We start from the raw sequence: 16,305 nt of genomic DNA on the forward strand, positions 1-16,305 counted from the left end.
TCATCAAACACTCTTTTCTCTCCTCTATTGTTTGGTTCGCACAGGTTTGACAAAGGAAAGATCGTGCAAAGGGTTTGAAATTACAGGGTCGAAGCTCACATGTGTCTAGGGTTTCTGAGTCTCGGACGCATGGTCAGAAACTAAGGATTTTCGTCCCTGGACACTGTCACAGTATGTTCCTGAGAGCGTCCAAGAAGTCTTGGACGCTTGCACAGGGTGTTTAAGGGAGTGTCCGGGAAGTTAGGGTTTTCACAATTTAGTTTGGTCCCTAGATGCTCACATCCAGTCCTCTAGAGAGATCCAGATCAGTCTCAGACCCACACACATAGTGTCTCAGCATGCATCTAGGACCAAAAGATGAAGTACCAGTATTTTGAATATTCCTCTCATTGAATCTATATTAATGAGTTGACTATAGTTAGTGACAATGCATTACAATCCTTAGAATCAAGGTTTTGAGTACAAATATGTTTAGGGTCATGTCATGGATGTTCTAGTTGTTTTGCTGCATTGATGAAGATATGGATCATTGTACTAAGTTGAAGCTGTAAAAGATACACACTATCTAGAATCTTAAAAATATGTTAGCAAAAGTTGTAACCAGGGAGAAACTGAGATTATGCTCATTTTCAATTTTTCTTCAAGTATGATGTTGAAGATGAGAAACAACCAAGTCCAAAATGGAAGCATTGTCTAGAAAATGAAGCAGCGATGGAGTTGTTATAATCAACCTCCAAGTGGTAGATTGTTGGGTGTGGAGCCTGATTATTTTCTTTATTCATAGGTATCACCATGTTGGACCCCAATTTCTAACAAGGCAACAGGGTTTCGGGGGCAGTGCCCCCGAAACTAAAAATAGATGAAAAATTACCTTGTAAAATATTGTAATTTTGTAGTCAATATGAGTTGTTCATTAGGCAGATGATTTGACGGTGGAAGTTTTGTTTAATTTATGTTTTTTCTCCCTAGAAGGCAACTCCTTGATTTATATGAGATAATCGTATTGCAGTTGTGTATATGTGTATTCTGAGCGAGAAAGAGAAAGGAGACTGTGTGAGAGTGAAGAGGAAATTACAACAAATTTGTTGTATGTTGTATCTCTTCATTTTGTTGGATAATATAAAGGAAGGACTGGTTGTTTCTCCGTGGACGTAGCCCAGATTGAGGAAACCACATATATCTATGTCTCTCCTTTTTTATGCATTTTGTGTGCTTGTGTTTTTGCAATATTTTGTGTTCCATTTCTCTGTAATATATAATTTTCTAACAGGAATATGCTACTTTAGCTGAAGTAGTGGAGGCTACTATTTATAGGCAACTTGTGGGTTCACTTATGTATTTGGTGAACACATGACTGGACATATGTTTTGCAGTTAACCAAATTAGTGAAGCAGTGGTTAAGCCAACCAAAACCTATTTTAAGGCATCTAAACATGTGCTGAGATTCCTCAGAGGCACCACCCAGTTTGGTATTTCGTACATATAGATAGAGGGAGTGAAGCTTCAAGGCTTCACAGATGCAAATTGGGTATAAAGGTCATCTAATAGGAAGAGCACATCAGGGGGAATCTTTAGTATTGGGTTATAAACAATTTCTTGGTACAACATGAAGTAGAGTTTAGTTGCACTTAGTTCAAAAAAAGAAAAGTATATGAATGCTAGTTAAACAAATTGTGAGTTTATCTGGATGAGGAATATCCTTGTTGGGTTATTTGATCAGCAAATGGGTCCTACAATAATTTACTGTGATAATCAGAGTTGTATCAAACTCTCTGATAATCCAATTTTTCATGATCGGTCCAAGCATATCATCATCCAGTATCACCATCTACGAGATTGTGTGCAGAGGAAAATCATGTTGTTGGAGTACATTCCTACAGACGAACAGGATGCAAATATTTTGACAAAGGCATTATCAAGATGCAAATTCGAGTTTCATAGAGGCAGGTTCGCGCTAGTAGATAATTTCTTTTCTTGTCGAGAGTAAGTGTTGAGAATGTACCAAGAAAATCCTAATTTAATTTTGTGCTTGAATTAAATTGGGAATAAAATTGTATTTCCACACTTCCTGACAACTTGTATTAGTTAACTAAGTTAATTTGACTCAGTTGGCTTAGTTAATTCGAGTTGAAGATATAACTTGAGTCATGTAGAGTGTCTCCTACTTTATAAAATCCTTGGTTGAGTTTATTTTGAGTTGAAATTAATTAATTCGGTTTAACTGAGTTAAATTCAGTTAAACTAGTTCCAACTATTGGAGGAACTAGTGGGAGGTCTAGTAGTGTGGTGTTTCATGTAGTGATCAACCAATAAACTGATGATTCACTCAAAAATAACTCATGCAGGTCAGATCTAAGAGTTGCCCAGTTGAGATTGGACTTCAGGGACAATGTACTATCAGTTGTATAATTGTTTGAATTGTAGAGTTGGTGCACGTAGTCAGAGGAAGACCTATGAGGATTTCACAATTCCAATTGAGGAATTTCCCTAATTAATAGGGGCCTAATTCCTAAGGAAACAACGCAAGGAAATAGGGACTTGGGTAAACAAAAAATTGGTTAAGTATTGACCTGGGCTTGTTTAGGAAGTTATGAGACATATAGAGATAGTGTAGTGGTTGCTAAAGCAAAATTTGTAAATGATGATTCTCCAAGGAGAAGTACAGTGAGAGCCCATTCCAGACCGTATATGGAATTCATCTTATATTTTGCGCCAACCACACAAAAAATCCATGAACAAGTTAAACAAAAACTACAACCTCATGCCTAAAAGAAGAGTATATTTGAAAAGGAAAGAAAAAAACTTTGAGGTAGGTGATTTGGTTATGGAAAATATAAGAAAACAAAGGTTTCCTAGTGGAGAATATAAAAATTTGAAATTAAAGAAAACAGGACCTTGCTGAATCCTTAGAAAGATTTTAACTAATGCCTATGAGATTGAGATGTCATGAGGGCTTGCATTTTCTGCTGTATTTAATGTTGCAGGATTACATTTTGATTTGTGGTAGCATTGGATGTGCTCTAGCCATGAACATTGGTGGAGAAGCTAAGGCACATAAGATCTCCAAGACCCATAAATCATTTGGGGAAATTCCACCCGGATGGAGGATATTAAAATAATTAATATTTTTAATGGGGTTATTAAGTATAAACTTAGGAAAATTAAAATATTAATGTGTATTAATATAATATGGGTGAGAAAGTTCTAAATGATGAGGATTAGGCCAAATCTAATCTTAGTCATTGATTAGTCACTTAATCTTGGTCGTTGAACCGTCAACAGGAAAAGTATAAGAGGAGGCTTGAGCGTCAGTTGGAGACACACCACGTTGAACAAGAATTTGATTTGCTGGGGCAGGGTTTGCTGAGAAATTGAGTTAGTGATATGTTGCAGTAAGGGGTAGTTCGACAGAAGGTCGAGAATACATATCAGAGAGGCAGAGAAAGTGTCAGAGAGACAGCGCAGAGCCTAGGAAGGCTGACGTAGAGGCAACCAAGACTGACGTAGAGGTTGAGGAGGCTAGCGCAGGTGATGCAAAGGGCCAAGAGGCTGACACAGAAGGCCAAGAGGGTGACACAGAGGCAACATAGGTTGCATAGAGGCTAGCAGTGTTGACGCAGGGCTGAGGAAATTTCGTGGGGCAGACTGAGAGCTGAGAGGCAGACGCAGAGTTGTAGAGGGTGACGCAGTTCCAAAGAGAAGCTTGGAGAAAATTTCACTGGAGACACACCAAGTTGATCAAGAATTTGATTTTATGGGGCATGGTTTGCTGAGAAGTTGAGTTACTGATTTGTTGTAGCGAGGGGCAGTTCGGTAGAAGGCCGAGCATGCATTTCAAAGAGGTAGAGAAAGTGCTAAAGAGACATCGCAGATCCTAGGAAGGCTGATGCAGAGGTAGACAGGATTGATGCAGAGGCTAAGAAGTTCAGCGCAGGTGACGTAGAGGGCCAACAAGCTAACGTAGAAGGCCAAGAGGCTAAAGTAGAGGCTGCACAGAGGCTAGCAGAGCTGATGCAGGGCTGAAGAGGCAGCGTTGAGGAAATTTTGTGGGGCAGACTGGGAGATGAGAGGTTAGACGCAAAGTTGTAGAGGGTGATGTAATCCCCGGAGGGTGACGCAGTTCCAGAGAGAAGGTTGCAGCAACTTTCGTTGTCTAGCTAAGGAACTGTCGAAGTTATTGTGGGATCAATCATCCAATTGCCGATCAACTGGAATATTTGTCTATGAGAAAAGGTACTTTTTCCAAGGAAAATCTGTGAAGGATGAGCCATTTCTAGCACCCTAGTTGTATTCAGAAACTACATAATAATAAAACCCTCATATCTATTGCACTGGTTTTCCCACGTTGGGTTTTTTTAGGGACAATGTCCAAAAATAATGGTGTCCCTTATGTGGTTGTCTCAGTTATTTTAGTTTTTGATCTGTATATGTGTTGAGGCTAAGTTTTTGTTTATTTTAGTATTTATATTTATAAATAACTTGTTAATGGAAAGAACAAGTAGGAGATCATAAACCAGATAATGCAGTATAGATTTCTGATGTGTCAAACTTATAAATTTCAACATATACACGTATCAACTAGATAAAGAAGTCGAGATAATTGAAGACATTGGAAAGCAATAGATCCAATGGAGAAAGTAGTTACCAAGAACAAAAACCTTACAAACCTTGAAGATCTTGGATAAAAGACTAATAAAGAAGATAAGGGGCAAAGAGTACTACAAGTATTTTCTCAAGTGGAAATATCATCCAATAGCAGATACTATCTAGATGATTACTACCTTATTACATAATAATGGCAGTTCAAATGAATACCACATGGATGAGAGCCCATGAAGAAATTTTTTCTATGTGTATAAGATGAATGTGTCAAAATCCAAATTTACCTCGAGAAGGCCAAAAAATTTACAAAAGGAGTTGGTTACTTAAAGCTTGGATTCCATTAATTAGATTACGATGAATAAATTTTTAAAATTGCTATGCGATCTCTTATTTTAGTATTTTGTTGGATTTGGCCTAATAAGGCTTTAAATCTAGTAAGAAGGAAAAAAACGCTAATTGGGTCCAATTTTAGTGGCTTTGAATGAGCCCAAATATGTATTTAGACCAACATTTGAGTTAATAAGGGATTGGATTTTACATGTGTTCTATTAAGTTGTAGAATTATTTAAATCCTTTATTTAGATCTTATAAAGTCCCTATTTTGGGCTTTTTTTTGCTCTGTTAATAATTGAAAAAATCATTTTTGTTGGATCGACCAAAGGGCTTTATTGTTTATCCTTTGAACAATAATTCAAAGCATCTAAAGTGTTAGTGAACCACAAAGGTTTGAATAACGGGGAGATCACACTTTATCTATTTTCATTTACATCTTATCCTTATGGCTATTGAGTATTTCTTTAACATTGAGAAAATCACCCCCGTTCCACCCCCACCATAGACCTATTTGACAACGATTTAAGTGAGATTGTTTATTGATAGAAGGGAAATTTTTGGCAGCCACCACCTTGGTCTTGGGGCCTTAGGTTGAGATGAATTAGACCATAATAGTGGAAAACCTGAGAATTTATGTTTAGGGCTTATACGTAATTGATGATAGAGTGAGGTTATTTTCTGGAAATTGTTGTGAAAATGGAGTATCTGTTTTAAATTTTTTTAGATGGTCGAGACCATGACTTGTCAAAGGCTAAGAAAAAACAATTACCATTGATTTCCATCCCAATCTTGATCTTAGGAACTTGGGTACATGGGAGTGGTGTCAGAGTGGCTTAAATAAAAAGAACTGAGTTGAAATTTAGTGTGGTAGATGTTGTAACATTTTCTTGGCAAAAAGACTCAGTTAAAATTTCGAGGTTTGCTAGAAATATGTCAACTTTATTTGATGTACTCATCCCCTTGGCGAATGCCTTTCTTGCTTTTGTTGGAGGACTAATCATACTTTTCAGACTTCTATACAAGTTACTAGACTTATATATATATAAAAAAAAAATTGCAAAAGGTATTGGGTTAGCAACACTCAATCTCTGAGTCATTGACCAATCATAGAAAGTCCACCAAGGATCTATTTTTAATAATAATTTTAATTTTATATATATATATATATATATATATATATATATATATATATATATATATATATATATATATATATATATAACACTCCAACATTCCCATATTCTTTCCATCTTGTTCGATATGATCATGGTTTTTATTTTAGTCCTTGTTTCCTAGACATTAGAGACATGTGTTAACCATGGAAAAAATTTGGGGTGAAATTTCATAAATGGGCCCTTTTTTGGAAATCAAAAAAATATTCGAGTGTTTGGTTAAAAATTCTGCTATTTTCTAATATATATATGATTAAATGGATTATATTTGCTAAAAATTTACCAATTTTAGTAGTAAATTACATGATTTTTATTGAATATTCTCCTACATTCTATATGCATGAATTTTCAAATAGAATAGTTTACTACAATACTATATATACGAAAAGTATTAAATCCTTAAAAAATACCCCATTGTTAATTGTATTTATCTATATATTTGATCATTTTTAATGAGAAAGGGTTGGATTTTGAACCAAAAACATCACATTCTTTTATACTTCTGAAACTAATCAAGGACTTCTATCTCTAGTTAATAACATAGATTGTTTACTATGTGAGTACTTTCCTGTAATTGCATATCTTTTTCTGCATATATTTGAGGTTGTATAGGATACTGGGTAAGGCTAGGTTGAGTGCCAACCTCCCTAGAAGCCTGCCGCGAAGTTATATTCTCTACTGAGTAGATCAAGGTGACAATGTGTCATGTTTATCCCTCTACATCAATAGATTGTTACATCTATATAAATTCTTAGATGTATTGTTGTTAGCTATAGATATTCTTCTATACACATCTACTCTTGTTAGATGATTAGATATTCACGAAGGATATTTAATTTTCTAATTTCTTCTCTATTCCTTTATAAAAACCTTTAAATAATTGTGCTTTGTCATAGTTGAATGCCAATGCTTTCATTAGAGCTCTGCAAGTGGGGCTTATCTATTAAACAGGGGTTTGTAACTCATTAGAAACCACCCATTCAAAAACCCTAGATCTAGATATTGTGCTTCATAGGTTGTTCTTCAGTGACAATGAACAACATTAAATCCTAGTAAGCTTGAGGGAGACCGCTCTTGTTCAAGGGTTAGCTTGGACCTAAAGTGGTTGAGTTGGTTTCTTAGCACAATTTCCAACCAATAGACTGCATTCAAGAAACATATACAACATTTGGCATTATTTATGGGGAGCATAGTAATGAATAAATATTCCTTGGGAAAGAACACCAATGTTTAGAGTTGATTTCTAATGGTGAACAAAAGTCAAGCACAAGAAATTGGTTGTGTATCATTCACCTGGTGACTCCACTTTATTTCTTTTGGTCAATTCATGAGTGAAGAATCCATTGGCGACTCCACTCTTTCATAATGGAAAAAATCAATTGTTTTTGTAGGTTATAAAAAGCAAGTGCCTCATATAGATGAATGGAATGAATACCTGCCAAGGTTTAGTGAAGATAAGGAAGGTTGTCCTGCACAAAAATTGAAGGATTTTCATGAGTGCATGAATCAACTAAGTATTTTTCATGAATACGTGCTCATTAAAATGTTTATGATATATTTGGTAGGTGATGCTAGCCAATGGTATATGTGTTTACCTATTGAGAGTATTTCCTCATTAAAATGTTTTTGAGTTTTGTTTCATTCTCATTGGAAAGGGTTTTATCCAGTTGAATTTATATTTGAAGACACCTATAATAAAGAATTAAAAGAATAGGTACTTTAAGATAATCATGATGATAAAGGATCTACTTATGAAGAATATTTGTTGGTCTATGAAGAAACATCTCTCGACAGTTTTGATTTGAATGCATCTGAAAGTGTTCAAGAAGGTACCATTTTGTTTCCTATCTTAGAGGATAAAAGTCGACATATTTTTGAACAAAATCATATCTTCATGCTTAAGGAAAATAATAAACATAAATAAGAGCCTCATAAGATTAATGATTAAGACACTAATTTTGATTGCAACTATCATGAAAAGTTTTTTAACTTACCCATTTATGATGACTATAATGATTTTGATGTCGATGATGATAATGATAATGAATTACAAGAGAAATCACTAGTATTTTCATTTATTGAGAAATTAGATCAGGATACTAATGGAAGCAATAAACTAATGTATGATCATTGGGAAGATTTTCGTGGTTGTTTTGATGATAAGACAAAGGATATCAATATTATAGATACATATGACATTGTTTTTCCAAATCTTCATAAAGAACAACCTTTGTTTGATAGTTATGAGGATGTACTAGATTTTGTTCTTGAGAATCATAACCAATTATACTTCAAGCAAACTCTTTTTATTGAAACTTTTTCAAAATATAGAATTCATGAGGATTATGAACAAATGTCACACATTTCACCTTAAAACAATCCTCCTTTGTTTGAATATGAGGAAACTAGTGCTGAATTTCAAGATCATGCAAATTTAGAGCAACATGTTGGGTGTGGAGCCTGATTATCTTCTATATTCAAAGGTATCGCTACATTGGACCCCAGTTCGAAATGGGGGCGGCAACGCCGCCCGTAAAATATTCGCTGCAGGGGGGTCCAGGGGGGGTGGCTGCGACCTTTGGGAGCCCCCCCCTGGTGGGGGGTTTCGGGGGCAACGCCCCCGAAGCTAAAAACAGCTGTAAAATTGCCTTGTAAAAGTATAGTAATTTCTAGTCAATATGGGCCGTTCATTAGGTAGATGATCTGAAAGTAGAACTTATGTTTAGTTTAGGGTTTTTTACCCTAGAAGGCAACCCCTCTCTTTGTATGAGGGTATTGTATTTGAGGCTGTGTGATAGATGTGTATTCTGTGAGCGAGAAACAGAGAGGTGAGACTGTGAGAGAAAATAGAGGATATTACAGCGGATTTTCTGTAGGTTGTGTCTCTTCATTTTTGTTGGATAATAGAAAGGAAGGACTGGCTGTTCGGGGTGGACGTAGCCCAAACTGGGTGAACCACACGTGTATATCTGTGTCTCTCTTGTTTTGTGCATTTTCTGTGTTTATATTTCTACAATATTTTATGTGTTCCATTGCTCCGTAATATATAATTTTCTAACAACTGGTATCAGAGCCGAAGGTTTATTTGGCTGATAAACTCGCAGGAAAGAAGGGTTCCTGGTTCGAGTGGGAGCAACGGCGGAAGATGGTAAGTTTAGGGTCGAGAAATTTAATGGCCAAAACTTCTCGCTGTGGAAGATGCAGATGGAAGATTATCTATATTAGAAAGATCTATACCTACCATTGGGCGGAAAAACAAAGATGCCGACGGGTATGAAAGACGAAGAATGGAACCTTCTCAATAGAAAGGCACTCGGAACAATACGGTTGTGCCTTGCTACGTCAGTCACCTTCAACATTCGAAGGAAACCACGACAGAGGGTTTGATGCAGACGTTGTCGAAACTATATGAAAAACACTCGGCCTCAAACAAGGTATTTCTTATGAAAAGGTTATTTAATATGAATATGTCGGAAGGTGGATCTGTTGCAAACCATTTAAATGATTTTAATACAGTTACAATTCAGTTAAGTTCTGTAGGGGTAAACTTTGATGATGAAGTTAGAGCTCTGTTATTCTTGTGCTCATTACCAGAAAGTTGGAATGGTTTGGTAATGGCCATTAGTAACTCCGTTTCTGGATCTAGTACTTTAAAGTTTGATGATGTTGTCGGTGCTATCCTTTCCAAGGAAATGCGATGGAAAAGCTCCGGTGAGACATCAGGAAATGCTTTGAGTGCAGAGTCTAGAGGAAGAAAAATGGAAAGAGGAAAGAGCTCAGGATATCACAGTAAATCAAGGAAAGGCAGATCCAAGTCCAGATCAGGGATAGTGTGCTGGAAATGTGGAAAGAAAGGACACCTAAAGAAAGACTGTAGATCTCAGAAGGGAAAAGAAGGAGATGCACAGCAAGAAAACAATCATGAAGCAAATGTGACAGGTGAGGTGTTACAAGATGCTTTGATTCTTTCTTTCGAAAATATTACTGATTCCTGGGTGGTAGATTCAGGGGCTTCATTCCATGCCACACCTGATAAGAAATACTTTCATGACTATGTTCAAGGAGATTTTGGACAAGTTCGTCTAGGTGATGATAAACCCTGTAAAATCGTTGGAATGGGTAAGGTTCTTGTAAAACAGCAAAATGGAAACCAATGGCTATTAAAGGAGGTAAGGCATGTTCCAGATCTAAAGAAAAACCTGATTTCAACATGGCAGTTAGGCGGTGAAGGTTGTGTGACAACTTTCACAGATAAAGCTTGGAAGGTCACCAAAGGAACCCTGGTAATAGCAAAAGGTGAAAAGGTTGGTACATTGTATTTATGCAATGGTATTTCTAACTCTGTTAATGCTTTAACTTCCAAAGATGTAGATGCAGCATTATGGCATCATAGGCTCGGACACATGAGTGAAAAGGGGATGAAGATTCTTCACTCAAAGGAATTTGTTGCCGGGTTTGAAGAATGTTGATTTGGACTTCTGTGAGAATTGCATTTATGGAAAACAGAAGAGAGTCAGATTTCTCAGAGTTGGGAAAGAAAAGAAGAATGAAAAATTAGAGCTTGTGCATACAGATGTATGGGGACCTGCTCAGGTATCATCTCTCGGTGGCTCTCGTTATTGTGTTACTTTTATTGATGATGCAACTAGAAAAACTTGGATTTATTGTATTAAGAATAAATCTGATATATTTGATACTTTTAAGAAATGGAAAGCTTTGGTTGAGATTGAGACAGGAAAGAAATTGAAGTGTCTTAGATTAGATAATGGAGGTGAATATTGCAGCAAAGAGTTTGATAGGTATTGTTCAGAGCATGGAATTCGCAGAGAGAAGACAGTTCCAAGAACACCACAAGAAAATGGTGTGTCAGAAAGGATGAACAGAACAATCATGGAGCGTGAAAGGTGCATGAGATTGCGTGCAGGATTTCCTTTATAGTTTTGGGCAGATGTTGTAGATACTGCTGTTTATCTAATAAACAGAGGGCCTTCAAGTTCCTTGGATGGTGTTGTTCCAGAGGAAGCATGGACAGGTAAAAAGGTAAACTACTCTATTTTAAAGCCTTTTGGTTGTGAGGCCTTTGTCCATATTGATAAAGAAAATAGAACAAAGCTTGAGGCAAAGTCAAAGAAATGTACCTTTATTGGATATGGTGTTAATGATTTTGGTTATCGCTTATATGATTACGAAAATCACAAAATCATTAGGAGCAGATATGTAATATTCAATGAAAAGGTCTTGTATAAGAATCAGTTGCAGGAAAAGAAACAGGAAAAGGAAAACAAGGAATACGCAGTTCTTGATGAAATCACTGAAAAAGGAAAGGTGCCTGAAAATAATAATAATCAACAACCACAACAACAGCAACCACCACAACAACAACAGGCATCCCAAACACCTGAAAGTGGTGTTAGAAGATCTACCAGGATAAGTAGACCCCCTGAACGATACTCTCCTTCATTATATTATTTATTGTTGACTGATTCCGATGAACCCGAATGTTATGAAGAAGCAATGCAGGTTGAAAGCAAGAAGAAGTGGGAGGTAGCCATGGAAGAAGAGATGGACTCCTTAATGCATAACTAGACTTGGGATTTAGTCAGGTTGCCTGTAGGAAAAACTACATTGAAGAATAAATGGGTTTACAGGCTGAAGGAAGAAGATGGAGGAAAACATAGGTATAAAGCTAGACTTGTGGTAAAGGGGTTTGCACAGAAGAAAGGTATTGATTTTGATGAAATATTTTCTCTTGTTGTTAAAATGACTTCAATCAGAACCATTTTAAGTCTTGTAGCAGCTGAAGATTTGCATCTTGAGCAGTTAGATGTAAAGACAGCATTTCTCCATGGGGATTTGGAGGAAGAGATATATATGCAGCAGCCACAAGGATATGAGGTGAAAGGGAAGGAGAAACTAGTGTGCAGGTTGAAGAAGAGCTTGTTATTCTCATACCAAGGCAGTGGTATCTAAAATTTGACAAGTTCATGTCTGAACAAGGTTATACTAGATGTCACTCTGATCATTGTGTTTATTTGAAAAAGAAAAATGATGGCAGCTATATTATATTGTTATTGTATGTAGATGACATGCTTGTTGCAGGATCTAACATGCAGGAAATAAATGTGCTCAAAAGAAAATTGGCAAATTCATTTGCAATGAAGGATTTGGGAGCTGCAAAACAAATCCTTGGTATGAGAATAACTAGAGAGAGGAAAAACCGTAAATTAACATTGTCTCAGAATGAGTACATACAAAAGGTGTTGAAAAGATTTAACATGCACAATGCAAAACCAGTTAGTACACCTTTTGCTAGCCATTTCAAACTTAGCAAGGAAATGTGCCCAAAGACCTAAGAAGACATTGATTATATGTCTAAAGTTCCATATGCATTAGCAGTTGGAAGCTTAACGTATGCAATGGTCTGCACAAGGCCTGATATTGCACATGCAGTGGGAGTTATAAGCAGGTACATGAACAATCCAGGAAAGGAACATTGGATGGCAGTGAAATGGATTCTCAGATATTTGAAAGGTACCACAAATCAAGCATTATGCTTTGGTGGTTCAAACATCTCCCTACAAGGATATGTTGATGCAGATATGGCAGGTGACAGAGATAATAGGAGGAGCACTACAGGATATATTTACTATTGGAGGAACAGTTGTCAGTTGGGTTTCAAAAATCCAAAGTGTTGTTGCACTTTCAACAATAGAAGCAGAGTATGTTGCTGCTACAGAGGCTAGTAAAGAAATGATTTGGTTACAAAGGTTTATGGGTGAATTGGGTAAGGAGCATGATATGGGCACGTTATACAGTGATAGCCAAAGTGCCATTCATCTTGTAAAGAACTCAGCATTTCATTCCAGGACTAAACACATACAGCTCAAGTACCATTTCATACGATCAGTGTTGGAAGATGGAGAGTTGAAGCTGGAAAAGATACACACTAGCCAGAATCCTGCAGATATGCTAACAAAAGTTGTAACCAGGGAGAAAATGAGAATATGCTCAGTTTCAATTGGTCTTCAAGGATGACGATGAAGATGAGAAACAGCCAGTGTCCAAAGAGGAGTCATTTTCCATCAAATGGAGCAGCGGTGGAGTTGCTACAATCAGTCTCCAAGTGGGAGATTGTTGGGTGTGGAGCCTGATTATCTTCTATATTCAAAAGTATCGCTACATTGGACCCCAGTTCGAAATGGGGGCGGCAACGCCGCCCGTAAAATATTCGCTGCAGGGGGGGTCCAGGGGAGGCAGCTGCGACCTTTGGGAGCCCCCCCCTGGCGGGGGGTTTCGGGGGCAGCGCCCCCGAAGCTAAAAATAGCTATAAAATTGCCTTGTAAAAGTATAGTAATTTCTAGTCAATCTGGGCCATTCATTAGGCAGATGATCTGACAGTAGAACTTATGTTTAGTTTAGGGTTTTTTGCCCTAGAAGGCAACCCCTCTCTTTGTATGAGGGTATTGTATTTGAGGTTGTGTGATAGATGTGTATTCTGTGAGCGAGAAACAGAGAGGTGAGACTGTGAGAGAAAACAGAGGATATTACAACGGATTTGCTGTAGGTTGTGTCTCTTCATTTTTGTTGGATAATAAAAAGGAAGGACTGGCTGTTCGGGGTGGACGTAGCCCAAACTGGGTGAACCACGTATATCTGTGTCTCTCTTGTTTTGTGTGTTTTCTGTGTTTATATTTCTGCAATATTTTATGTGTTCCATTGCTCTGTAATATATAATTTTCTAACACAACAAATCCATGAACTGTAATATTCCTAGGGAATCTTTACAGTAAATAACAAAGCAAACATAGACATAAAAGCCATGAATGTTAAACACATGAATGAGTCCATGAAATTGCACCAAAAATTTCTTTGTTGAGCCATTTTATTATAATATGAAGAGGGTACAATGAGGTGTTGGAAAGAGTGCACTTGGGCTTGCTCAAGGTAATATAGCTAAGCCCAAATGAATAATAAGAAGTCCCTCCCAAATCTGATGCAACTCTCTCCTGGCTCTGCGTTGAAAATGTCAAGAAGTATGTTGTTGGCTATGAAGAACTACTGCTAGGGCCTCCTCTAGTGCTCAGAAAATTTTGGGAAATTAACCCCAATCTCTCCACCAAAAGCCCACAAAAACCCATGAAATAAATTGCCAAATGTTGACCTTATAATTTCGACCGAGATTTCCTCTTACTCCTCTCGCTGATGGCTGAGTTTGGACCCCTATTTGACCCCCCAAATTTGTGCAGAAAATTCTACAATTTTAGAGATGAAATCCTTGTAAAAAAGCCAGAAACACCTAGAAAGGGTTTCCCTTGGTTCCAAACTTCAAAATTTGAATCTTCGCGACTTAACCCTCCACTAAATTCAAATTTTGTTACTGTGGCTTCTCTTATCAATATACTCTCCCCAAACTACAACAATCCTCCTCTAATGGCCCTCTAAATGAAATCCCAACAACTGAGCTCCTAAATCCTTCTCTGAAGGCTCCCCACAATCAGCTCCACCAATGATTGCGCAGTCTTGGGACAAGTCTATGCAAGCCTAACCAAAGAAATTTTACTTACTGAGAAGGGCACTCTCAACTCCCATAAATTCTCTTCCTTCACATGCACTGTGGACAAGGAACTTCCCAGTAATGGTATAGCCTCTAATTTCAGTACCCTACTTCACCCAAGAACTGGGTGGTTCTTCTTCTATGTCTAGGCTGAAGCTAAGGTAAGTCATACCACCTAATATTGGTCCCCTAAGTCTCCACAAAATTGTGACAATACCTCCCTAAGGTGGCACTCGTGGTCCACTGAAGAAGAGGGTGAGATTTCCCCTTGGAAACCTATGGTGTTAAACAACACTTGTGACTTATCTGAACAACTAGAGCAATGATGTGTAAATTTAAAATTATCAAAAGGTGCCCAATGTTGCCTTCAACCCTTTATTTATAATTTTTGCCTCACCTTTCCTTGTGGATCCCTCATCCAAATATTTCAACCTCTTTTCCACAAAATTGATTTTTCCTCCAAGGGGTGTGTATTCCATGAGGGGTGGCCCCCATATTCCATTAATATTGAAGTTTTTGATTTCTTCTAACTCCCATGTACCAAAAATGTCTCCAATGCTAAGATTACAAAAATTTTCTATGCTTAGTACTGCCCCAATAAACTTAGTTAATCCAATTAAATAAAAAATCAAAATTGGGGATATCACATGAACTTAATGAGACAGTCTATGACTACTATGAAGCATGATTTTAGGAGGTTGTTGAAGGAATTTTTCAAGAACATAATTCACTTCAAATCATTGAATGCAGTAGAAATGATTCACAAATTTTCTTGTGCTTCTTTTGGGATTTTTAGAAAAAGGAAAGTATCATCATCAATGTAGTAGTGCAAACATCAAAACCACAAAGAATATTGAATTAGTTAGAAGAGAAAATATTCACCGAGATATTCAACGATCCTATGGATTTGTACATGGAGTCAAATTAGAACAATGAATTTTATGTTTTGGTTTGAAAGGTAATTTGTCCAAATTGTCAATGATGGTCAACGACTCAGATGCAAAGATTAATTTCTATGTAGGTTTCAACAATGATTAGTTGTGCTCACAAATTGACAAAATAAATTTAACTGTGCACCCCCTAGTCAATTTGATGTTTAATGCAAAGGGTGGGACACAATTGGAAGTTTCTCCAAACCATTTTTGAATATGTGGTGCTCTATGGTGAATCGTGTACACCCTAGTTGAAAACTATTTACTGCAAAGACCCCCCTCAAAATCCACTTCTAGTTTCAGTAACATCATAGGATTTAATTGCGAGACAAAGTAGAAGATGCCAATAAATTTTTTGGGTGGTTATTTCACTATCATTTGTTTTTCCATTACAATTTAGAGATAAATGATGTCATGCTCAATTAATGGATATCAGTTTCAATTTGTGTTGAGGATAACAAGAGAACCCATTGTTAATGTTGTCAACTGGACATGCTTGTTATATATTCTATGTTGAGAAATCGAAATCTCGAAGTCCATTAATCAACAACCAACATGCCAATCCTATATTCACTCTCAGTCAACACAATTTTTCTCAAAAGCTAGGAAAGCCAGAGTATGTAGAAGATATTCCCATAAAACCATTATTTATGATAGGATAAATAGACTTGCATGCTAAAATGGTAACAAAAATAACATACAAACTCTGAAC

This window comes from Pinus tabuliformis, chromosome 8, assembly GCF_031772625.1.
Source record: "Pinus tabuliformis cultivar Carrire ecotype Pingquan chromosome 8, CPIR1, whole genome shotgun sequence".
NCBI classification, from domain to species: domain Eukaryota; kingdom Viridiplantae; phylum Streptophyta; class Pinopsida; order Pinales; family Pinaceae; genus Pinus; species Pinus tabuliformis.